The following is a 24,826-nucleotide window of genomic DNA, read 5'->3' as shown; positions in this document are numbered from 1 at the left end:
GGGGAGTGTTTTTGGGGCGGGCGGGGCGGCGCACCGCCGGCCGCGGGCGGCGGGGGGCTGCTGTTTGGCCGGCTCAGGGGGGTGGAGGTTGAAGATGAACCGCAGGCCCTTGATTTCGTATCCAACAACTGCAAAATCAACTGACCAGAGATGAAAAAGTCAGTCGACCGACGTGTAGCCTCACCTTGCTAGTGCGTTCAGTTTCGACAGTTAAGTTCAGTTTCGACAGTTAAGTTCAGTTTCGAAAGTTAAATTCAGTTTCGACAGTTAAGTTCAGAGATGAGCGGATGATGTATTTTACATCTAGCACTTTGTGTTTATGTATTTTACGTCATGTATTGGAGATGCTATTAGAATTCCACTCAGGTTAACGTTGTTCGTTGTCTCTCTTGTCCTGCTTTAGCCTCGGCGTCGTACAACTCACCGGAGCTGCTCCAATGATGAAACCCTCCATCATAGCGGAGCAGTACCTCGGGCTCCATCTCCAGACGCCTAAGATCTTCTTCCCCTCCTCGGACAGCCAAGCCAGCCGGAGCATCCTCACCGGCCAACCCAATCACATTAAGATCGACATGGCTTCGCCAAAGAGGTTGTACACTTGTTGCATCTCTTTTTTACTCTACATGTTATATATATTGTCCACTGAGCACTCGTAGTAACGGGAAATATGATTATTTTATCCTACTATATGACAAGCAGTGAGGTACCTGACAACTTAGCTATTCGTGATGGACTCTCTTGAACGCCATCATTATTTATCTCTGCGCGTTTGAGCTGTGCATTTGTCGATGGGCCTGGGAGTTGAGCTAGTATGGCAGTGGCCTGGGTCCAAAGTAATAGAAGTAGCACAAAAACATTTTTTTAGTGTAGGATTTTCCTTGCTCAAGCCTGCCTACTAGAATAGCCAGTGCTTGAAAGGAAAAGTGAATGAAAAACATCGGAATTGGAAAGTTTCCTATGGTACTACTTTTCATGAATTTGGTGCAAAGGAATGGAGCAAAGGAAAACTGTAGGATTTGTTCCTTTAGTGTCTCCTTGAAAGAAAAACCGTAGGAATTCTAATTTCTACTTCTCCTCCTTTTCATATTCCTATTGATCAAGCACAATACTAAGATATAGTAGCATAATAGCATTATAACCGTACATTTTCTTGTGGTTTGACTTAATCTCACCATGCTTTTTTACATACTGTGATCTTCCAATTGTTGTGAATCAAACACCCAGATTGGCAGAAATCATGTGTTTTTAAATTCTCTATTTTGCACGTGCTTTCCTATCCTATTCCTGTTTATTTCCTATCCCTACATTGTTAGAATCCTCAAATTCGAACAAGCCCTTACTCAATTACTTCTGTTACAGATATGTGTCAAAGAAAACCTTGTGTGGTTTGTCCTGCTCCTGCGGTGCTGTGTTCCACCCCAGCTCAGCTGCTCCAACGACGGAAGGGTTCACCACAGCAGGGATCCGCTCTCCAGACTGTCTTTCGCCGCCTCAGATCTTCTTCCCCGCCGTCGGCAGCCACGGCAACTGCATTACCATCATCAACTAAGCAGATGACCTTTAGGACTACATGGGTCCGCAAGAGAGGTCGCACTCTTCCGTGTCTGCTTACGTTATGGGTCGCTTAATATGATGACATGCTACATTATCATCGTGTTCACCTATTAGACTCCGAGTCAGGTCCAAACTAATGCTGAAACTTGAGTTTTTAAATGGTTGTGGGGTACATATTGGGGCAGCAATTAGTACTATCTGTCTACTATCTGGTTAATCTCCGGTGTCTACTATGAGTTTCATGTTGGGTGCAAACAAACATTAAAGGAGCCATTATTTGTATTTTTTAACTAAAGCTATTATCTGCCTGCTATCATTGGTTTTGGGTCTATCCACAGTTTTCTACCATCACTCTGGATTTGTGCATGCACTCCTTACATAATCTCACTATGTTTTATTCCTATGCATGCCAGTTATTGTACACAATGGAGCTGATCATGTAGAGCAAAAGAGACGAGCCTTGCGTGGCAATAAAATTTCATGCAGACATCGTTCCATGGTGGGCGCAAAGGCAGCCCCCTCCACCCATTTCGGATCGTAATCAAGAGGAAGATAACTGTTATGAGGGGGATTCAGAAGGAGAAGACCACTCCTATTTCCCCATGAGGTCTTCGCTCTAACTTGGCATGCTGATGTTGGTAATATCATGCATATGGTGCCTTGCATTGCTTACCGTATACATTAAAGATGTCATCTGCTTAGTTTAGACATGCTTTGTGTCAATGCCATCTGTTTAGTTTCTTTATCGTATATGTGAATCATGCAATTCCATCTTGTCTAACCAGGCATCATATATGTGAATTTTGCAATGCTACCCTGGTTAGCCAGTCATCTTATATGTGAATTATATCATGCCATCATTTTTTTATTACGTGTTAAATTTGTCAACAATTTTAGTACATTCAATTACTCTTCCTATGCATCAGCCATGTGGCACGGTCATGGAAAAATATGGAGTGGAAACAAGGTCTTCAGAGCAGACAATGCTATCTGACGAAGCACATGTCTTGTTGGTTACCGATAGCTCCTCAGAGGAGGATTCAGAGACAGATGACCAGTCATATCCCCCCCCCGAGGTGCATGCCCTAACTTGGCAGGGTTATGTTGCTCATATCATGCGTATGGTATCTTGCATTGCTATGTCATTTGCTTAGTTTAGACATGCTTTGTGTGAATGCCACCTGTTTAGTGTCTAATTACCATATATGTGAATTATGCAATGCCATCTTGTTGCAAGACATTATATATGTGAATTATGCAATGTTATCTTGTTGCAAGGCATTATGTATGTGAATTATCCAATGCCATGCTGTTTAGGCAAGCGTCATATATGTGAATTATATCATGCCGTCCTTTTTTTGTATTTCTCATTGCTTTTGTCGACAATGTTTGTATATTCAACTGCTCTTCCTGTGCATCAGCCATTCGAATTGGTGATGGAGAAATCTGGAGTGAAAACAAGGTCTTCAGAGCAGACAATGCTACCTGCTGAAGCAGATATCTTGCTGGTTACAGATAGCTCTCCAGAGGAGGATTCAGAGGCAGATGACCAGTCCTATTATCCCCCTGAGGTGTATGCTCAAACTTGGCAGGGTTATATTACTCATATGATGCATATGTTGTATTGCAATGCTTAGATTTTACATCATATACACAATATTGAATGCCATCTCCTTAGTTAACACATCATATATGCGATTTCCCTCTGCTCATTTCCTTAGTATATAAATCATATATTTGAATTATGTCATGCCATGATGTTTACATAGACAACATGTATCTGAATTATGGCATGCCAACCCATTTTCTAAAGACATAATATAGTTATATCATCTCATCATGTTTACATAGTCATCATATTTAAATTATGTCATTCTATCCGTGAATTATATCATGCCATCATATTTCCATCGACGACATGTTTGTGATTTATGGCATGCCAACCACTTTAATAGACACATCGTATAGTTATATCATGTCATCCTGTTTACATAGTCATCATATTTTGAAGTATGTCATTCTATCCTATTTAGTTAGCCATCATACATGTGAAATTGTGTCATGCTATCCTGTTTAATTAGCCATCATATATGTGAAATTATGTCCTGCTATTCTGTTTGCTTAGACAACATAAATGTGTATTTCATGCCCTATTTTCTTCCCTACTATCCATTGCACCAATCTATCTTACAATGTCTGTACATTCAATTACTTTTCTTGTTTATCAGCCATTTCTATTGGAGGGAGTGATGGCATTATCTGTGGGAGTAAAAACACGATCTTCAAAAAAGATCGTGCTACCTGTCGATGAAGATAGAACCACGGTTGTACTTGCCCAAGAACCAGCCCCACCACACATAACCCACACTCATGCAGATTGTACCCCTACCCAGTTGGACAGAGAACCAGCTACACCCCTTCTAACCCCAACCCCAGCAGATAGTGTAAGTGCATCTAGTGCCACCCCTAGTTGGTTTTGGAGTATTGACCACAAACCTAGTTGAGGGACTAATGTGTTTGTGAGAATTGCAGGATAACATAGGTAGAAGTCCCTCATTGATTCGGTTTTCCTACCAGAGATGACCCCTAAAAATGTAGGAAGACATTGAAGTCAAAGGTGGTATGTGAAGACATTCACCTTGAAGACTATGACAAGAGAAGACATCGCATGAAGACTATGGAGCGCGGAGACTTAGATCTTTCGTAGTTCTTTTTCTTCTTTGTTGAGTCATAGGAACCACTGTACTGTTAAGTGGGGTCCAAGAAAACCAGTTAGAACGACTGAAGTGATGCTTAACCAAAATCCTATGTCTTCGAGTGAAGACTATGAGAGCGAATCTTGTTCAGAGTTGGACAAGTCAGCTTTGCTTGTAGCCCAAGTAAAGTTGCCGTGTGTGTTTGAAATTTGACCGTTGGAACACGTGTTAGTTCCTTAGTGACCCAGGGTCATTTTGGACAAATCAGGTCGGGTTGCCTAGTGGCTATAAATAGCCCACCCCCTACAACCATAAACGGTTGGTTTCTTAGAGTTAAAGTACGGCTTTTGTCGTTTGAGAGCAACCCACCTTGAAGCCTTTGAGAGAGAATTCCTTGAGAGGATAAAGCCCTAACCACCCAGAGCCAAAGAGTGTTAGGCATCACTTAAGTCTTCTTGTCTGTGTGATCTGAAGACTTACTACACTTGAGGACTGTGAATCCTCCAGCCGGTTAGGCGTCGCGTTCTGAGCATCCAAGAGTCATTATGGATCGCCGGTGAACAAAGTCTGTGAAGGTTTGTAAGTTTACCTTGAAGACTTACCTGAGTGATTGGGCAAGGTCTGTGTGACCTTAGCTCAAGGGGAATACGGTGAGGACTAAGTGTTCTGAGCTGCGTGCTCAGGACTAAGTGTCCGGGACTAAGTGTCCTCAGGTTTAAATACCTATCCGCCCTAACCAGACATACAACTGTCACAGCAGTTGGAACTGGTCTACCAAACCTTTGTCTTCGTCACGCACACTGGTTCTATTCTTCTCATATGTTTATTTACAGTTGGTTCTTGTAAAGTCAGTACCTATTTGCTTTATCTATTTGTCTTCACTGTGTACCTGATCCTTACTGCCTAGCTGCTATTAGTCATTGTGGTTTCACTTCATTGACTACTTGACTATTGTCTGTCTAGTGTAGTCTACCTTCCGCTGCATGGGAATAGGTTCATTTCTATCATTTGTCTTCAAAACTTCCATGTTTTGAAGACTTTCATAAAAATCGCCTATTCACCCCCCCTCTAGTCGATATTACACACTTTCAATTGGTATCAGAGCAAGGTACTCCCTTGTTCTGTGTGATTTTGGTTTAACCGCCTGGAGTTTCAGTTATGTCGACCACATGTATGAAGATTGTGTCATGCCCCATCTTTGACGGTCACGAGTATCCCAAGTGGAAGGCCATGATGAAGAAGTGCCTCATGGCAACAAACAGTGAGCTGTGGACCGTCACTGAGATTGGTCTGACCGATCTGTGCAAAATGGCAGAAGCTGATGACATTCGCAAGTACACTCTTCTCAACCTCACGACGAAGGACGTCATCTGCTCATGTCTATCTCAAAATCAGTTTAGGAATGTCATGCATCTCGATCATGCAAAGCTCATCTGGGACCGTCTCTCTAAGGTCTATGAGGGTCATCGAACTCGTCATGATCCTCGGTTCGAGGACTTTAAGGAGTCACTCAAAGGGATGAATTTCGAACCAGAATCATCATCTTCTGCATCATGCCTTATGGCAAATGATGCTATGGTAATTGAATGCTATCTATTTGAATCCAGTGATGATGAATCTGGTGATGGATTTGGACCCAGCTATGCAAAACTTGCTTCCCTTGTCACTAAACAACAGAAAGCTATGGAACATATTCAAAAACTCTTAGACAAAAGCGATGACCTGTTGGACGCTGAAATGACTCGATCTCATTCCTTAATTGAAGACATAAAAAATCTTCATATTAAGTATGAGGAACTTGAAAGTCGTCATGAAACGCTCTCAACAACTCATGAAGAACTCGAGAAATTGAGAGCGGCTCATGAAGATCTTCAAAAGAAAAACGAGTCACTTCGCGCCGAACAGATCAGTTCAGCTCAGGAAGAATTTGAACTACCATGTCTTAAATGCGTTGAGCATGATAACACTACTCCTGTTACTGAATGTTCTACTGCTGCTACTGTTGCAATATCTTCAACTATTGATGTGGAAACTAACCCCTCTGCTGAGGACACTACTGCTATTGCTGATGAGAATGCTAGGTTGAAGACACTGCTTGAAACAGGGATGTACAAAAGTCTCAAAGGGCATCAGACACTATGTGATGTCCTCAAAAGGCAGATCCTGAACCGAAGCCCTAGGAAAGAGGGTGTTGGGTTCGTAAGGAAAATGAATGCTGATGGCTCTTACTGGAAACCTGAGCAGTACCCCAAAACCACATGGGTTGCTGCAAAGGAACCTTCAGCAGATCCATCCACTCTATCTGGCTTCACTTGTGCTAACCCCATTGTTATTGATGAATCCTTTGATGCAAACTATAAACTGTTTAAGAATCAGGATGGTGAAGTGTTTGCCAGGTATATTGGTACTAACTGCAGAAATGGACCGCCTATGAAGAAGATCTGGGTGCCGAAAAGGTGTTTGGAGAATCTTCCTGTGAATGTCATCATGACACCATAGGTGAAGAAGACAAACCCCAGACCACAGACTTCATACGGTCCAAAGGCTTCGTACAGACAGAGGACTCACCTGAGTCACACTAACGCAAATGTTTTGCAGGGAAGCCATACTCAGGCCTATGAATATGAGCGCGGTTCATCAAACCGCCATGTTCATAAGACCAAGAACTATTCTGCTTATTCTTATGAATACTATTGTCCACCTACAAGACTTTTTGCTAGGGCTCCAAAGCCAAAGTTCTCAGATGCTGCACTTAGACTTATTGCTTCGAAGCCATCCCTGAATATGTGGGTGGCTAAGAAATCTTAACTCTTTTTTGCAGGAAAAGGTCTCCAGCCGAAAACCAAAATCGTTTGACACTATTGCTGGTGACCTTAAACATCTTGTAGGGCGCAAGATCAAATGCCCAAATGTTCTTACTATGTACTTTGTTTCTGAATCACTTGCAACTTGCCCTATCAGTCTTAATCTCGATCTAAGCTTTAATAATCCACTGGTTTGTCAAATGTTTTTGCTTCACAATTCTCTTCGTGAAGCCTATCCCCCTAACTGCACTGTAGGGTACGACACCAGCTGCTTCAGAATGGATTATTGATAGTGGGTGTACAAATCACATGACTGGCAAGCGAAGCCTTCTCATGGACTCAACTTTACGTCCATCACACAAAAGTCACATCACATTTGCTGACACTGGTAAAAGCAAGGTATTGGGTCTAGGTAGAGTTGCAATCTCAAAGAATCAACACATGGATAAAGTCATGCTTGTTGAATCCCTTGGTTTCAACTTAATGTCTGTCTCAATGCTTTGTGATTTAAACATGATTGTGATGTTTGGAAAATATCGTTGCCTTGTACTAATGGAATCTGACAAGTCCCTAGTGTTTGAAGGGTATCGGAAAGATGATCTGTATGTTGTAGATTTCTCAGCAGGACCACAACTTGCAGTATGTCTTCTAGCAAAAGCTTCTGAATGCTGGCTCTGGCATCGAAGCTAGGGCATGCTGGCATGAGGAACCTCCACACCCTTGCAAGGAAGAAGCATGTCATAGGCATCGAGGGCGTCAAGTTCAAGAAGGATCACTTATGCGGTGCCTGTGAAGCAGGAAAGATGATGAGGGCCAAGCATCCCTCGAAGACACCCTTGCAGAATTCTTACAGCATCATATAAATTCTCCCGAAGCCAGTTCCTGTTTGTCCAGCAAGCGAAAGCCCTTGAAGCCTTTGAACGTATTGAAGCCATTCATTTTAAAGTTCATGGCTGCAGAGAAATCAGCAAGGAAGGGTGGCAGAAAGCGTCGAGGTGAAACATCAAGAGATCTCCCCAATGACCTCTCAGAACTGTACAAGACAGATCCAGAAGAGGATTACAATCATCGCAAGACATGAATCCAATGGATTCGACGATATTGGGCAGAACATGGTTCAAGTACAGATTTGTGACAAAGGAATATGCTGAGAAGAATGCCATCAAGCAACCATGGGGAGACATCCTATACAGAAATCTTCAACCCAGGTCCAGAGATGAAGCCATTGAACAAGGCTTCTATCCCTGCATGGTCTGTGGGCCACAGCCTGCGGATGCTGACCCATCGTCACTGCTATGGTGTCATGACGACAATCTATTCAAGCACAACTTCCAGTTTGCCCAGAATTCGGCGAAGCAGAACAAGAAGTCATTGGGACTAGACTTCAACCCTGGTCCCTCTGCTCCCCGTGCCGATGGCACCCGCGAAGCTGAACCCAATCTTGTTGGGCCCTTCTACAACCTAGAAGGTCTCATCACTCATATCCTGGTTCAAGGGATAGCTGTGGATGAGCCCGCAGATGACGCTAAATCTGATGAAGCGCCTACAGCGCTGAAGCCAAAGAAACTGAAGCAACCTAAAGCTTCAAAGCTTGCCTCAGCACCAAAAATCTCATGGGCGAAGCCACTGGCTACTGCACCTCTTGAAGACAGTGTGCAGTCTGAAGATCTGTCATGTATCTCCAAGCCCCCGAGAGTCAAGATGCCTCTGCCACACACCAGCCAAGAACTGACTGCTGCTGCCATTCTGCGCAACGATACCATTGATCTATCCTGCGATGAAGATCTTGCAGATGACGCTCTTGAGCAACTGATCAAGAGCAAAGAAGAAGCAGAAATCTTCAACAATTTGCCTCTCTTTGATGTGGCAATCATCCACGACTTCATCGATGAGTGGTTTGACACGCCCAACCTCAGCTTTGAAGACCTGCAACTTCCCATTGACCTCAGTGTTGCCTTCCATGGCGCCATTGCTTCAGAGCTAGCTCTAGCTCAGCGCATCGTCGAACTGAAGCAAAAGATTGACTTTGAGAAAGCTCAGTTCAAGAAGCATATGGCCAAGCTCAGCGTGCAAGAGGTCAAGAACTTCAAGATCATGCTGCACGAGCTCAAAGAAGCCTTTCTCAAGAAGCATGAAGAAGCTCAAGGTTCTCGTGAGTGCATGAAGAGCCTGGCTGACAAGTGTGTGCAAGCCTACAATGAGGCTGAGAAGCGCAAGGCCCTTGGGCGTCCTGGCATCAACCCCAGGATGGCTGCAAAGCAGTAGAAGAAGAAGCCCACTATGGCCGAACCCGACGCACCAAGGCAGGAAGCACATCCCATTGTCTTCCCAACCAGCATGACTGGCTCGAAGCCAAAAGCCAGGTCTACCGCTTCAGAACTGAAGAAGACAAGGACTGCTGAGGCTGAAGCCAGAAAGAGGAAACATCCTGAAGCCTCTGCTGCTGCTCCCTCCAAGAAGAAGCGGAAGACCAAGAAGGAACGGGCTGCTCCCACAGAGCCCTTAATTGTTGAACCTATCTCCATGGTTCGCCCTGCCGCTGAACATTAAGAGTGCCAACTAACTGTCCATGAGCCTGCTTTCACAGAGGCTCATGAAGCTGAAGACATTCTAGCAGCTGATCTCACCATAGCTGAAGACATTGGTCACCATGACCATGTTGAAGATGATGTAGTTCTTCCTTAGATCGAGCACCAACAGGTATCATCGCCTGTGCTTACGCACAGCGAACTCATCAGCATTGGTCGTCCTCTGACACCAATTGCTCAGGATGCATCATGGGCTGATCACCCACAACAACAAGTCACACCACCCTGGTAAGAAGAATAAGATGACTTTGAGGCCCAGCCAACTCCATCTCCAAAGGCGTTGCCAGCGTTACGCAGGCTTCGCAAAGGACCAAGGTCTAAAGTCTCCGAGTCTGAGGCTAAAACTGCTGAAGACATTCCGGCTGCATCAGCCGATGACACCCAAGAAGAAGAACGTGTCCCTACTTTCCCAACTACTGAAGAAGCTGTTCTCGAGGAGAACGTGTTTGTGCCCGACCCTCCAGCTCATCAAGTGGAGGTAGAAAATCTTGAGGCTGCCACCACCAACACCAATGAAGCCATTGACGTTGTCATGGCTGAAGCAAATGTGGAGCCTACACCAACCCAAGAACCAGAAGTTAGCGAAGCCAATGATGCTACTGCTTCTGTTCCTGCGCCTGCTGCTGGTCCTCAGTTTGACTATCATATTGAGCATAGGCCTCAGGTACATAAGCCAATGCCAAGGTTGCCCAGGTTTCCAGGTCCTGCATCAGCACCTGGATCCTTCAATGTCAACGGCTTCAAAGCAGACAACACCTTCTTCAATAGCTCCAAGAACCCCTACTCAAGGGAACGAATATCTTCTGATCGGTTCTGGAGCTATCCGCAGCGAAGCTATTACTCTTGTATTCTATACAATCAAGGTCGCATCTTCCCACATATGCGTCTTGACACCGAAGCAATAGCTGGTCTGCCCTGTTTGGAAGAAGCTCTGGATTGCTTCAAAGAGGTTGGATTGTTGCCTTTCATCACCGACTAAGAGCACTGGAACGAAGAGTTGCTGCTCCAATTTTATGCCACACTTCACATACGTGGTTACAACAGAGATCCGAAGACTTGGGTCCTTGAGTGGATGACAAGAAATGTTCATCACGAAGCCAAAGCCTTTGATATCATTGAGCTCACTGGTCTTCCCACTCCTGGAGATCTCTATGAACCTGGTTGTCAGCTTCATAGTGAAGCTATGGAGAGCATCTTTCAGAAGCCTGAACCGAACATGAGTCAGATGCTCAGTATGATGAAGCCTTTGCCACAAGATGCTGCATATCCTAAGGAGTTCTTTGTTGAAGACCTTGAGTATCTGCCACAGACTATCTATCACATTATAAGGTGAATTCTCTGGCCCATCAAAGGACATTCTCCACATGCAAAGCTAGATGGTGCAATGAAGACTTTGGTCATCTATATTCTTCATCGCAAATGCTTCAATGCACAAGACTTCTTCATCCGCTAACTTGCTGCATCAGGATCCGATCTTTTTGGCTTGAAGTTCTAAGCTCCATGGATAATGCGGCTGATTAAACTCCACTCAGCTATCTCATATAAGCCATCTGCTCGCAATCATCGGATCTTTCTGCCTGATGTGGATATGTCCGTTGAAGCCATTTATCCAGAGCCTGCCAAGGAACCTCTTAGTCTTCAGAATGCGGAGCATCAAAGTTTCACTCAGAACATTGAAGGAGTTGAAGCAGTCACTCGTGTTTATCCTCTGGCTGGTACTACACGTGCACCTCATCGTGCCCTTACTGAAGCCACTGACAGCACTATTGCCCAACGACCCAAGAAGTGATCTCGTGTTCTAATGACCGAGAGCTTCTGGTTGCTCTTCATCAGAAACAGGATAGGCATCATGACTGGCTGAAGCGCCAAATGCACAGCCTCTTGGTGGATGTCAACCGCATTCGCAATCTTGCCACCAAGAATGCCTTTGTTGCCCATAAAACCTGTCGGCGTACATGGAAAGGGCTGACGCTTATGTGTTCTGAGGATGATCTTCAAGAGGATGGCTTCTCTGAACGTTTCAAGTTTGACTCCACACCTCCCCGAAGGACTGTGCTGCGACGAACTCCATCTCTTGAAGACTCTAAGTTCTCTTCCTCTGTGGCAACTGTGAATGCCAGAGTGATCGAGGACGAAGATGATGCCACTTCACCGCCTCCTACTTCTGCACACATCGACACTGCTCCAAGTTCTTCTGCACCGCCGAACACCACCGACGACCCTGCTGCTTCACCTACTCTTCATGGGAACGAGTACATGCTCTATGTCTTCAAACCTTTTTGGTCCTCACTGACAAAAGGGGGAGAAGCATATGAGTTTGATAGTCTTCAAGCGGGTCCATATGGGCGGTTACTTTATGTTTTGCCTAGTGTTTACAACTCACACTTTGATACATTTGGTTCTTTGAGTTGTAACACTTAAACTCGATGGTTGTCTGCTACTTATTTGCTATTTTGTGATGCGATGATAAATTCCGCATGTGCGACGATAAATTCCGCACTTAGATCATTTTGCAGACGTCCATTTTTTATTATGCATGTCATTATCTTCACATACCTTTCATGCATGATGAATTGTCATCATAAGTTGAAGAGGATCTCCACAAGTATAACCTACCATGTGCATTTGCATTCCAAAAGCAAATTACTTATATGCACATCTTCAGGGGAGCCCTTGCAACTTATGAAGACAATTCCTTATCCTTTACAATTTCACATATTATATTCCCCGTTGAAAACTTCAACTAGTTTGTCATCAATCACCAAAAAGGGGGAGATTGTAAGTGCATCTAGTGCCACCCCTAGTTGGTTTTGGAGTATTGACGACAAACCTAGTTGAGGGACTAATGTGTTTGTGAGAATTGCAGGATAACACAGGTAGAAGTCCCTCATTGATTCGGTTTTCCTACCAGAGATGACCCCTAAAAATGTATGAAGACATTGAAGTCAAAGGTGGTATGTGAAGACATTCACCTTGAAGACTATGACAAGAGAAGACATCGCATGAAGACTATGGAGCGCGAAGACTTAGATCTTTCGTAGTTCTTTTTCTTCTTTGTTGAGTCATAGGAACCATCGTACTGTTAAGTGGGGTCCAAGAAAACCAGTCAGAATGACTGAAGTGATGCTTAACCAAAATCCTATGTCTTCGAGTGAAGACTATGAGAGCGAATCTTGTTCAGAGTTGGACAAGTCAGCTTTGCTTGTAGCCCAAGTAAAGTTGCCGTGTGTGTTTGAAATCTGACCGTTGGAACACGTGTCAGTTCCTTAGTGACCCAGGGTCATTTCGGACAAATCAGGTTGGGTTGCCTAGTGGCTATAAATGGCCCATCCCCTACAACCATAAACGGTTGACTGCTCAGAGTTAAAGTACGGCTTTTGTCATTTGAGAGCAACCCACCTCGAAGCCTTTGAGAGAGAATTCCTTGAGAGGATAAAGCCTTAACCACCCAGAGCCAAAGAGTGTTAGGCATCACTTAAGTCTTCTTGTCTGTGTGATCTGAAGACTTATTACACTTGAGGACTATGAATCCTCCAGCCGGTTAGGCGTCGCGTTCTGAGCATCCAAGAGTCATTGTGGATCGCCGGTGAACGAAGTCTGTGAAGGTTTGGAAGCTTACCTTGAAGACTTACCAGAGTGATTGGGCGAGGTCTGTGTGACCTTAGCTCAAGGGGAATACGGTGAGGACTAAGTGTTCTAAGCTGCATGCTCGGGACTAAGTGTCCGGGACTAAGTGTCCTCAGGTTTAAATACCTATCCGCCCTAACCAGACGTACAACTGTCACAGCAGTTGGAACTGGTCTACCAAACCTTTGTCTTCGTCACACACACTGGTTCTTTCTTCTCATCTCTTTATTTACAGTTGGCTCTTGTAAAGTCAGTGCCTATTTGCTTTATCTATTTGTCTTCACTGTGTACCTGATCCTTACTGCCTAGCTACTATTAGTCATTGTGGTTTCACTTCATTGAATGCTTGACTATTGTCTGTCTAGTGTAGTCTACCTTCTGCTGCATGGGAATAGGTTCATTTCTATCATTTGTCTTCGAAACTTCCATGTTTTGAAGACTTTCATAAAAATCGCCTATTCACCCTCCCTCTAGTCGATATAACACACTTTTAGATAGACACCCAGTTCCCGTTGACACAGCACCGTCTCCACCACAGAGCACCCAAACACGAGAAGTTAGTAAGGCAACTGCAGTGCCCAAATCACGAGGACCACCACTCCGAACCCGTAGTCAACGCTTAAAGCAGAAGAAGAATTGTTCTTAGGTCAGGTTCCGTAGCTATGGTTCATACTACTTTGCTCTTGCATCACTGTATTTACTGATACCAACTAATTTCAAATTTGAAGGATGCAATTGAAACTCCAATGGCGCAACAGGTATGTTTTAAACCTGTTTCTTCAACGTGTTTGTCTATTTGCTGTTGTAACTTGCTCTGTGTTGATTTCAGTTTCAATTGAATAAACAGTTATGTTCTCATGCCATGCACATTACAAGTGTTGTTATTGTTGCGTAGTTTCCCACACTTATATTCCGTCTATACTGCTTTGTCTTAAATAGATATGATTCGAACTGTATCTATCTTGATTTGGCAACATAAACTAGAATGATATAGACCATACAGTGACCATACTACATAGATATATGTTTGTTTCATGCTGTTATCTTGTCCACCTTACTACTGAACTGGTTTACCAAAATGAGTTTCATATACTACATTGTAAACCTGAGATGTGTTTGTTTGTTTCTTGTAACATCCCAAATTTTCAATTTGGAATGTTATACATTAGATCATCATTGCATATCATATTTTATTCTGCATTTTTGGTTGATCCTAGAAATTCTACGCAACTCAAGGACCCACAGAGAGAGTTGGGGATTTTGTTATTTTCATATTTGAGTTTTCTCAAATTTTGAGAATAGGATCATTTAATTTTATTTATTTATTCATCAATTATTTCTATTACAAAAATATGAGAGAGGGAATAAAATGACTTTCCCACAATAAAGAAATATTGAGGATTTAATAATAAAATCAAATAAGATTTTATTTCAGAGTTTTTCGATGTTTTATTTGAATTTAGGAAAAATGTGCATTTTTAAAAATTGCATTTAGGTCCCAAATAAATGTTCACCTTGTGCAGCTTGATTTTAGAAGCCCGTGAAAATTTATTTCGGAATTTTTGGAGTCTGTTTAGTATTTCTTTTTTTTTCTTCCGAGCGGAATAATTTAAAAAAACGAACCGACCTAACGGGCCGTGTCCGACTAGGACTCTGGCCCGACTAGGCAATATAAGCCGTCCCAGCCCCCGGGAGAAACCCTAGCCGCCGCCGCTTCCCGCCACCGCCGCCGAGGTTCGCCGCCGCCTCGACTTCCGTGCCAACGTTTAAAAAAAATTAGATTGGTTTTCGTCGGTTTTTTTTAGTTTCTTTTTTTAAATAGATCGATTTTTTCGGTTTATTTAAATAGTGAGCGTTCGTCCGTTCGTTCGTTCTAGCGAGTGTTCGTCGTTTTTCTTTTTCTCGGATTAAATCCACGATTTTTCTGATCGTGATTCCTGATCCGATTTTCGTTTTAGTATAACTTTTCGCTCGTTTATCGGAATCAGGAGATTCAAGCGCCTAGAGATTCGTCTCGAAAGCCTCTATCCGTTTAACCAACTTAAACAAGATTTTGCTACTGTAAAATTTGCCCTAGATCCAGATTAGTAGAATGAAGTTGTTTTCTTTCGCCGTTTGACTTTCGTTGCTTCGTTCGATTTGATTCTTTTTGCCAACCAAAGTTCTTAAGATGAACCTTCTGGTTAGATCTCTTATTTGCGTTTTACCCGTGCATTAGATGAGTACTTATTGTATGCTTGTTTGTTTGTCTGCGATAGAATACCCGGAGTGCGCCGCCTGTTACTTCGAATTATTAGGTTTCGCAGATCATCAGCAAGGCAAGTAACACTTTGATCATACCTTTCTACTACCCAGTTTTATTGCATTAGATCAATCCTCACACATTGCATGATTAGGATCTAATTAAATTGTGGGATGGGAAGTAGATGAGGTAGTACCTATTACCTGTTATTATCAAACCTTTGGGAGTTACTTCTGCGTTTGCTTATTATGCCATGCTATGCTAGTAGACGTGGATTGGGTGAGTGATATCCATGACAGATGTGAGATTGTTAATTAATGGTTTATCTAAGGTGGCAACTTAAACACACATCTAGGTGGATTGAGGCACCTGGGTATTCCAGGACTTGCCTGTTTGTTTTATGGACCGCCACCCAGGCTCAAAGGGATCATGGGACTATTCATACTAGAAACTTCCGTGTGCAGCCACAAGCTATTATGGGCTCTATCATAGTTGACTAAGTTGTGCGAACTCTTACAGTGGTAGACTAGCAGATGTAGGGGATGTAGGTGGTACGGTCTACCCGATTGTAAGGTGCTAGCGCTTCTGAAAGACTATGTCTCGGTCATCCGTCTTCTCAAACACCATGTAGTGCGAGAAACCAAACGGAGGCGATCGAGTCTTGTGGGGAAAAGTGCGCAAACCTCTGCAGAGTGTAACAAACTAATCATGATTAGTCGTGTCCCTGGTTATGGACATCTTGAGTATCTAGTACTTGGATTATCATGTGAATCTCAACATGTTACTCTAAAATTAATTTTGTTGGGTTATGTTTAATGATGATGCTTAATTGGGATTGAGAATGCTGTCAACCATTCTCAATGTTTAACAACCACCATGATAGTAATTAAATTTTATTCCTTTGAAGTAGGGAAAAATTGGCTTTACGCAAAATTGTAACCATAGAGCTTTCCACCAGCCAAATATGCATATAGTATAGCTGTTTCATTCCATTACTCTCTATGTGTTACCTTGCCAGCATATTCCATGTGCTGACCCGTTTCGGGCTGCAACGTTAATGTTGCAGACTTTTCAGACGACGATTAAGGAGTTTTTAGGTCGTGGTTCTATACTCAGTGATGCCGTTGGATTTGATGGACTCACTTATCTTCCAAGCCTTCCGCTGTTATCATTATTAGATGGCATTAAGCCATATTTATTGTAATAAGTTCTCGTTTGAGACACTCGATGTAATAAGTGTGTGATTTCTACTCTGCTATAAATCCTCCGAGTACTGTGTGGTGTCAGCATTACTGATCCAGGGATGACATCGGAGCACAGAGATCAGACTGTTTGAGGTCTGGTCGCTACAGAGATGGTATTAGAGCACACGCTGACTGTAGGACACGACCACTAAGCTAAAGACCTAGATCACTATTCACTCTCTTCTCTTTTGACCGCTCATCTTTTCTACTCTTTAGGATGGCGGTGCAAGGAACAAGTTCACACAACCGGATGAAGATACACCCTTTGGACGACACTTGAAGGAAGTCACTAGATACCTGAACATAGGAGTACCAAGCTTCACGGGAACCTACAACGCCACTTTACCTGAAGAAGAGCGCTGGATGATTCAAGTTCAAGTTCCATGAAGGACGTTCATGCTAGTCACCGAGCCCATAGAGTTTTCTTTTGATGCACCAACTTGGAGTCTAGGAAAGAGCATGACAGCATACATCGCCATGGGACGCATTGGAGAAGTCTACCGCAAGGATCTCAAGGATACTATCTACAAGATTTGTGGGCGCCGAGATGAACACTGGGAGATGATCAGCACCAGGAAGGATAGATCAAATGCAGCTTTTATCTAGGAGTTAAATCAGCACATTCGACGACAGGAGAACCAGATGTGCGCCGACGTGATAGATCTGAAGAAGGCTAAGACTAGAATCAAGGAACTGGAGGAAGAACTCAAGGCTACACGTGAAGATTATGAAGAGGAAATTGAAGTATTGGTGGAGAAGAATGACGACCTAATCAAGAAGATTGGAATATTTATGGGAGACCCTACGCTAGTAGATGAAGACGAAGAACCCCAGGAGATTAGCCCGGAAGACTACATCATCATCGACGGCACCGACTCGGAACCAGATAGTAGTGATGATGACTATGTTGATGAAGCTGGAGCAGATATCATGGAGTCAACAACCGAAGAATATTTCTAGTAGACCACCTCATCAGTAGTAGTAGTCCACCATGTAAATATAGTAGTCCGAGCACTTTTGCGATAATTAGATCGATTGTATGCCTTTGTTTGATTGATGGAAGTGAATTGTTTGTTTTTGCCTCATGTGCATATGGGTAGTGTTTTTCTTTAGACCCCCTCTGTTCTTACATCTCATCTATTCTAAACCCTCAGATGCCTCCGAGACGTGACCCTGGATTTGCCTTTCCACCGGAGCTCACCCAGTTGATCCAGCAGCAGAACACATTGATGCAGTTGCTAGTCCAGAATCAGAACCAGGGGAACAACAACAACAACCCACCACCACCACCACCTGTTAACCACTTAGCCCGTTTTCTTAGGCTGAATCCGCCGGTGTTTTCCAGCAGCACCGAGCCGATAGTAGAAGATGATTGGCTCCGCAAGACAGCTAGGGAGTTGACCACAACAGGATGCACAGATGCGAAGAAGGTGAAGTTTGCCGCACATCAGCTAGAAGGACCCGCAACATCATGGTGGGAGAATTTCACAGCCACTTTCCCAGTTGACACTGTCACATGGGACCAGTTTCAGCAGGCTTTTCGTACTGCACATGTTTCAGCAGGAGCTATGGCCATGAAGAAGTGTGAGTTTCACAACTTGCGCCAAGGAGGACGGACAGTTGGCCAGTATGTGGAGGAATTTAGTAAGTTAGCACGTTATGCACTAGATGATGTCGCTACGGATGCAACAAGGCAGGAGAAGTTTCTGGAAGGACTAAATGATGAGTTGAGCATGCAGTTGATGGTAGCAACCTTCAACAACTACCAGGAGTTGGTAGATCGTGCTCTTATGATTGAAGGGAAGCATCAGCAAATTGAGAATCGCAAGAGGAAGTATGGACAAGGAAGGTACAACTCAGGAGCTCAGCAGAAGCCACGTTTTACCCCTAGACCGGGAGGACATTTTCAGCATACCCATGGAGGAGGTAGCCTGCACAATCACAATGGCACCAAGAATGGTAATGGCAATGGAGGAAGCAACGGCCAGAACCGCACCAACCCATCAACCCCAGCCAAGAAGGACCTAAGCCAAGTCACTTGCTTTAAGTGTCAGAAGACCGGACATTATGCCAATGAATGTCCTGAAGGCCAAAATGGCAATGGAAGTACTGGGAAGAAGCCAAACCCTTTCAATAGGGGACAGGTGAACCACGTTAGCATGGAGGAGGTTGAAGCTCAGCCCGATGCAGTAATAGGTAAGTTTTTGGTTAAGTCATTTACCGCACTCGTTCTTTTTGATACTGGCGCATCGCATTCATACATCTCAAGGGGATTTGTGGATAAGTATAACCTACCAAACCAAGCCCTTAGGTCACCCATGTTAGTAACCTCGCCCGGAGCAGAGTATGTGGCTAGTCTATGGTGTGATCGGTTACCATTAAGGATTGGTAACTATGTTTTTCCCTCGGACCTAATAGTATTGGAATCTCAAGGATTGGATGTGATATTAGGCATGGATTGGTTATCAAAGTATGAAGGGAATATAGAATGTGCTAGTAAGTCAATTTTGCTTACCACCCAGAAGGGAGAAGGATCAAGTATGTATCCCGGCATGTGCCAAACAGGACTCAAGTAAATTGCTTAATAGGAGTTGTGCAGGAGGAAGTACCAGTGGTAAGGGATTTCCCTGATGTATTTCCAGAGGAGTTGCTAGGCATGCCACCGGATAGAGATATTGAGTTTTTGATTGAGCTATTGCCAGGCATAGGACCAATATCAAAGAGACCATATAGGATGCCAGCAAAGGATTTGGTGGAAATTAAGAAGCAGATTAAGGAGTTACTGGATAAGGGATATATTCGCCCAAGTTCTTCGCCTTGGGGATCGCCAGTACTTCTAGTGGAGAAGAAGGATGGATCGTTAATGATGGTTGTTAATTATAGAGGATTGAATGAAGTAACGATCAAGAACAAGTACCCACTACCAATGATCAATGATCTGTTTGATCGATTGCAAGGAGCTAAGGTATTTTCCAAGATCGATCTGCGATCAGGATACCACCAGTTGAAGATTCGAGAACAGGATATTCCGAAGACAGCTTTTACCACCAGGTATGGGCTGTATGAGTATACCGTTATGTCATTTGGTCTGACTAACGCACCTGCCTATTTTATGAACATGATGAACAAAGTGTTTATGGAGTTTTTGGATAAGTTCGTCGTAGTGTTCATTGATGATATTCTGGTTTATTCGAAGAATGAAGAGGAACATAAGGAGCATTTGCGTTTGGTACTTGGAAAGCTCAAAGAACATCAATTATATGCCAAGTTCAGCAAATGTGAGTTTTGGTTGAAGGAAGTAGGATTCCTCGGACACGTTATATCTGGAGAAGGTATAGCGGTTGATCCCACTAAAGTTGAAACCGTGACCAAGTGGGAAGCCCCAACAACAGTTGGAGAGATCCGGAGTTTTCTTGGACTCGCAGAATACTACCGGAGATTTATTGAGAATTTCTCAAAGATTGCGAAGCCTATGACTGAGTTGTTAAAGAAGGATACCAAGTTCATATGGACAGAGGAATGTGAGGCTAGTTTCCAGGAGTTGAAGAAACGCTTAGTTACCTCACAAGTATTGATTTTGCCAGACCAGACCAAAGATTATGAGGTGTATTGCGACGCTTCACGTCGAGGACTTGGAGCAGTGCTTATGCAGGAAGGGAGAGTTGTTTCATATGCCTCAAGACAACTGAAGCCCCATGAGTTGAATTATGCCACGCATGATTTGGAGTTAGCAGCCGTAGTGCATGCATTGAAGACATGGAGACATTTCCTCATTGGAAATCATTGTGAGGTGTACACGGATCATAAGAGTTTGAAGTACATTTTCACACAGAAGGAGTTAAACCTCAGACAAAGGAGATGGTTGGAGCTTATCAAGGATTATGATATGAAATTGCATTATCATCCCGGAAAGGCTAATGTAGTAGCTGACGCATTAAGCCGTAAGAGCCATGTCAATACGTTAATGACGGGAGAAATACCCAAGGAGTTAGCAGAAAATCTTCGTGAACTATGTTTGGAAATAGTTCTGAGAGGCTATGTAGCAGCATTGGTGATTCAGTCAACCTTGATGGATAAAATCAGGGAAGCTCAGAAAGCTGACAAAGAGATTGCCGGTATAAAGGAGAAATTGAGCAAAGGAAAAGCTAAAGGATTTCGTGAGGATGAACACGACACCCTATGGTTTGAAGACCGTGTTTACGTGCCCAATGACCCGGAGATCAGGAAGTTGATTTTGCAAGAGGCACATGATTCACCATATTCAATTCACCTAGGAAATACCAAGATGTATTTGGATTTGAAGGATATTTTCTAGTGGACCAGAATGAAGAAGGATATTGCGGAGTATGTAGCAGTTTGTGATGTTTGTCAGAGAGTAAAGGCAGAGCATCAGAACCCAGCAGGATTGTTACAACCATTGCCGATACCCGAATGGAAGTGGTATAAACTAGGCATGGATTTTATCACGGGATTGCCCAGGACTCGTTCAGGCTATGACTCGATTTGGGTTGTAGTCGATCGATTGACGAAAGTAGCTCATTTCATCCCAGTAAAGACCACTTACACCAGTGCTAAGTTGGCAAAGATATACATGACCAGGATCATATGTTTGCATGGAGTTCCAAGGAGTATCGTATCAGATAGAGGAACCCAGTTTACCTCAAAGATCTGGAAGCAGTTGCACGAAACTTTGGGTACCAGGCTAGAATTCAGTACAACTTTTCATCCACAGACAGATGGACAGACCGAGAGAGTCAATCAGATTTTGGAGGATATGCTGAGAGCTTGTGCACTAGATTATGGATCTAGTTGGGACGATAATTTTTCATATGCAGAGTTCTCTTACAACAACAGTTATCAAACCAGTTTAAAGATGGCCCCTTTCGAAGCTTTGTACGGAAGGAGGTGCAGGACACCGTTGTCGTGGGACGAAGTTGGAGACCGCCAGTTGTTTGGACCTGACTTGATTAAAGAGTCTGAACAGAAGGTGAAGTTGATTCGCGATAGGCTCAAGGTAGCCCAGTCCAGACAGAAGAGCTATGCAGATTCTAAACGCACGGAGACAGTTTAAGAAGTCGGAGATAGAGCTTATCTTTGAGTATCTCCACTTCAGGGAACAAAGCGTTTTGGAGTTAAAGGGAAGTTAGCGCCACGATTTGTAGGACCCTATCGAGTTTTGGAACGTATGGGAGAAGTGGCCTACAAGTTGGAATTGCCCGAAGGATTGTCAGGAGTTCATGATGTGTTCCACGTTTCTCAGTTAAAGAAATGTCACGCGGAGATGGCCGATATACCGTTGAGAGACACAGTGCCATTGGAAACGATTCAGTTGGATAACGATTTGACATACGAGGAGAAACCAATTAAGATCCTCGAGTTTGCCAGTCGAGTCACTCGCAGCAAGGTTATCAAGTTTTGCAAAGTTTAGTGGAGCCACCACACGGAGGATGAAGCCACTTGGGAACGAGAGGAAGATTTGCTCAAAGACCACCCTCACCTATTTTCTAGCCAACCCGAATCTCGAGGGCGAGATTCATCTTAAGGGGGTAGGTTTGTAACATCCCAAATTTTCAATTTGGAATGTTATACATTAGATCATCATTGCATATCATATTTTATTCTGCATTTTTGGTTGATCCTAGAAATTCTACGCAACTCAAGGACCCACGAAGAGAGTTGGGGATTTCGTTATTTTCATATTTGAGTTTTCTCAAATTTTGAGAATAGGATCATTTGATTTTATTTATTTTATCATCAATTATTTCTATTACAAAAATATGAGAGAGGGAATAAAATGACTTTCCCAAAATAAAGAAATATTGAGGATTTAATAATAAAATCAAATAAGATTTTATTTCAGAGTTTTTCGATGTTTTATTTGAATTTAGGAAAATGTGCGTTTTTCAAAATTGCATTTAGGTCCCAAATAAATGTTCACCTTGTGCGGCTTGATTTTAGAAGCCCGTGAAAATTTATTTCGGAATTTTTGGAGTCCGTTTAGTATTTCTTTTTTTTCTTCCGAGCGGAATAATTAAAAAAAACGAACCGACCTAACGGGCCGTGTCCGACTAGGACTCTGGCCAGACTAGGCAATATAAGCCGGCCCAGCCCCCCGGGAGAAACCCTAGCCGCCGCCGCCGCCGCCGGACACCGCCGCCGAGGTTCGCCGCCGCCTCGACTTCCGTGCCAACGTTTAAAAAAAAAGAAAAATAGATCGGTTTTCGTTGGTTTTTTTAGTTTCATTTTTTTAAATAGATCGGTTTTTCCGGTTTATTAAAATAGTGAGCGTTCGTCCGTTCATTTGTTCTAGCGAGCATTCGTCGTTTTTCTTTTTCTCGGATTAAATCCGCGATTTTTCTGATCGCAATTCCTCATCCGATTTTCGTTTTAGTATAACTTTTCGCTCGTTTATCGGAATCAGGTGATTCAAGCGCCTAGAGATTCGTCTCGAAACCCTCTATCCGTTTAACCAACTTAAACAAGATTTTGCTACTGTAAAATTTGCCCTAGATCCAGATTAGTAGAACAAAGTTGTTTTCTTTCGCCGTTTGACTTTCGTTGCTTCGTTCGATTTGATTCTTTTTGCCAACCGGAGTTCTTAAGATGAACCTTCTGGTTAGATCTCTTATTTGTGTTTTACCCATGCATTAGATGAGTACTTATTGTATGATTGTTTGCTTGTCTGCAATAGAATACCCGGAGTGCGCCGCCTGTTACTTCGAATCGTTAGGTTTCGCGGATCATCAGCAAGGCAAGTAACACTTTGATCATACCTTTCTACTACCCAGTTTTATTGCATTAGATCAATCCTCACACATTCCACGATTAGGATCTAATTAAATTGTGGGATGGGAAGTAGATGAGGTAGTACCTATTACCTGTTATTATCAAACCTTTGGGAGTTACTTCTGCGTTTGCTTATTATGCCATGCTATGCTAGTAGACGTGGATTGGGTGAGTGATATCCATGACAGATGTGAGATTGTTAATTAATGGTTTATCTAAGGTGGCAACTTAAACACACATATGGGTGGATTGAGGCACCTGGGTATTCCAGGATTTGCCTGTTTGTTTTATGGACCGCCACCCAGGCTCAAAGGGATCATGGGACTATTCATACTAGAAACTTCCGTGTGCAGCCACAAGCTATTATGGGCTCTAGCATAGTTGACTAAGTTGTGTGAACTCTTACAGTGGTAGACTAGCAGATGTAGGGGATGTAGGTGGTACGGTCTACCCGATCGTAAGGTGCTAGCGCTTCTGAAAGACTATGTCTCGGTCATCCGTCTTCTCAAACACCATGTAGTGCGAGAAACCAAACGGAGGCGATCGAGTCTTGTGGGGAAAAGTGTGCAAACCTTTGTAGAGTGTAACAAACTAATCATGAATAGCCGTGTCCTCGGTTATGGACATCTTAAGTATCTAGTACTTGGATTATCATGTGAATCTCAACATGTTACTCTAAAATTATTTTTGTTGGGTTATGTTTAATGATGATGCTTAATTGGGATTGAGAATGCTGTCAACTATTCTCAATGTTTAACAATCACCATGATAGTAATTAAATTTTATTCCTTTGAAGTAGGGAAATATTGGTTTTATGCAAAATTGTAACCATAGAGCTTTCCACCAGCCAAATATGCATATAGTATAGCTGTTTCATTCCATTACTCTCTATGTGTTACCTTGCCAGCATATTCCATGTGCTGACCCGTTTCGGGCTGCAACATTAATGTTGCAGACTTTTCAGACGATGATTAAGGAGTTTTTAGGTCGTGGTTCTATACTCAGTGATGTCATTGGAGTTGATGGACTCACTTATCTTCCAAGCCTTCCGCTGTTATCATTATTAGATGGCATTAAGCCATATTTATTGTAATAAGTTCTCGTTTGAGACACTCGATGTAATAAGTGTGTGATTGCTACTCTACTATAAATCCTCCGAGTACTGTGTGGTGTCAGCATTACTGATCCAGGAATGACACCGGAGCACAGAGATCAGACTGTTTGAGGTTTGGTCGGTACATTTCTCTTTTAGAATGCGGATAAAATATTGGAGAAGAGTACCCTG

The sequence above is a fragment of the Triticum dicoccoides genome, chromosome 4A, assembly GCF_002162155.2.
Source record: "Triticum dicoccoides isolate Atlit2015 ecotype Zavitan chromosome 4A, WEW_v2.0, whole genome shotgun sequence".
Classification (NCBI taxonomy): domain Eukaryota; kingdom Viridiplantae; phylum Streptophyta; class Magnoliopsida; order Poales; family Poaceae; genus Triticum; species Triticum dicoccoides.
This window is presented reverse-complemented; position numbering follows the sequence as displayed.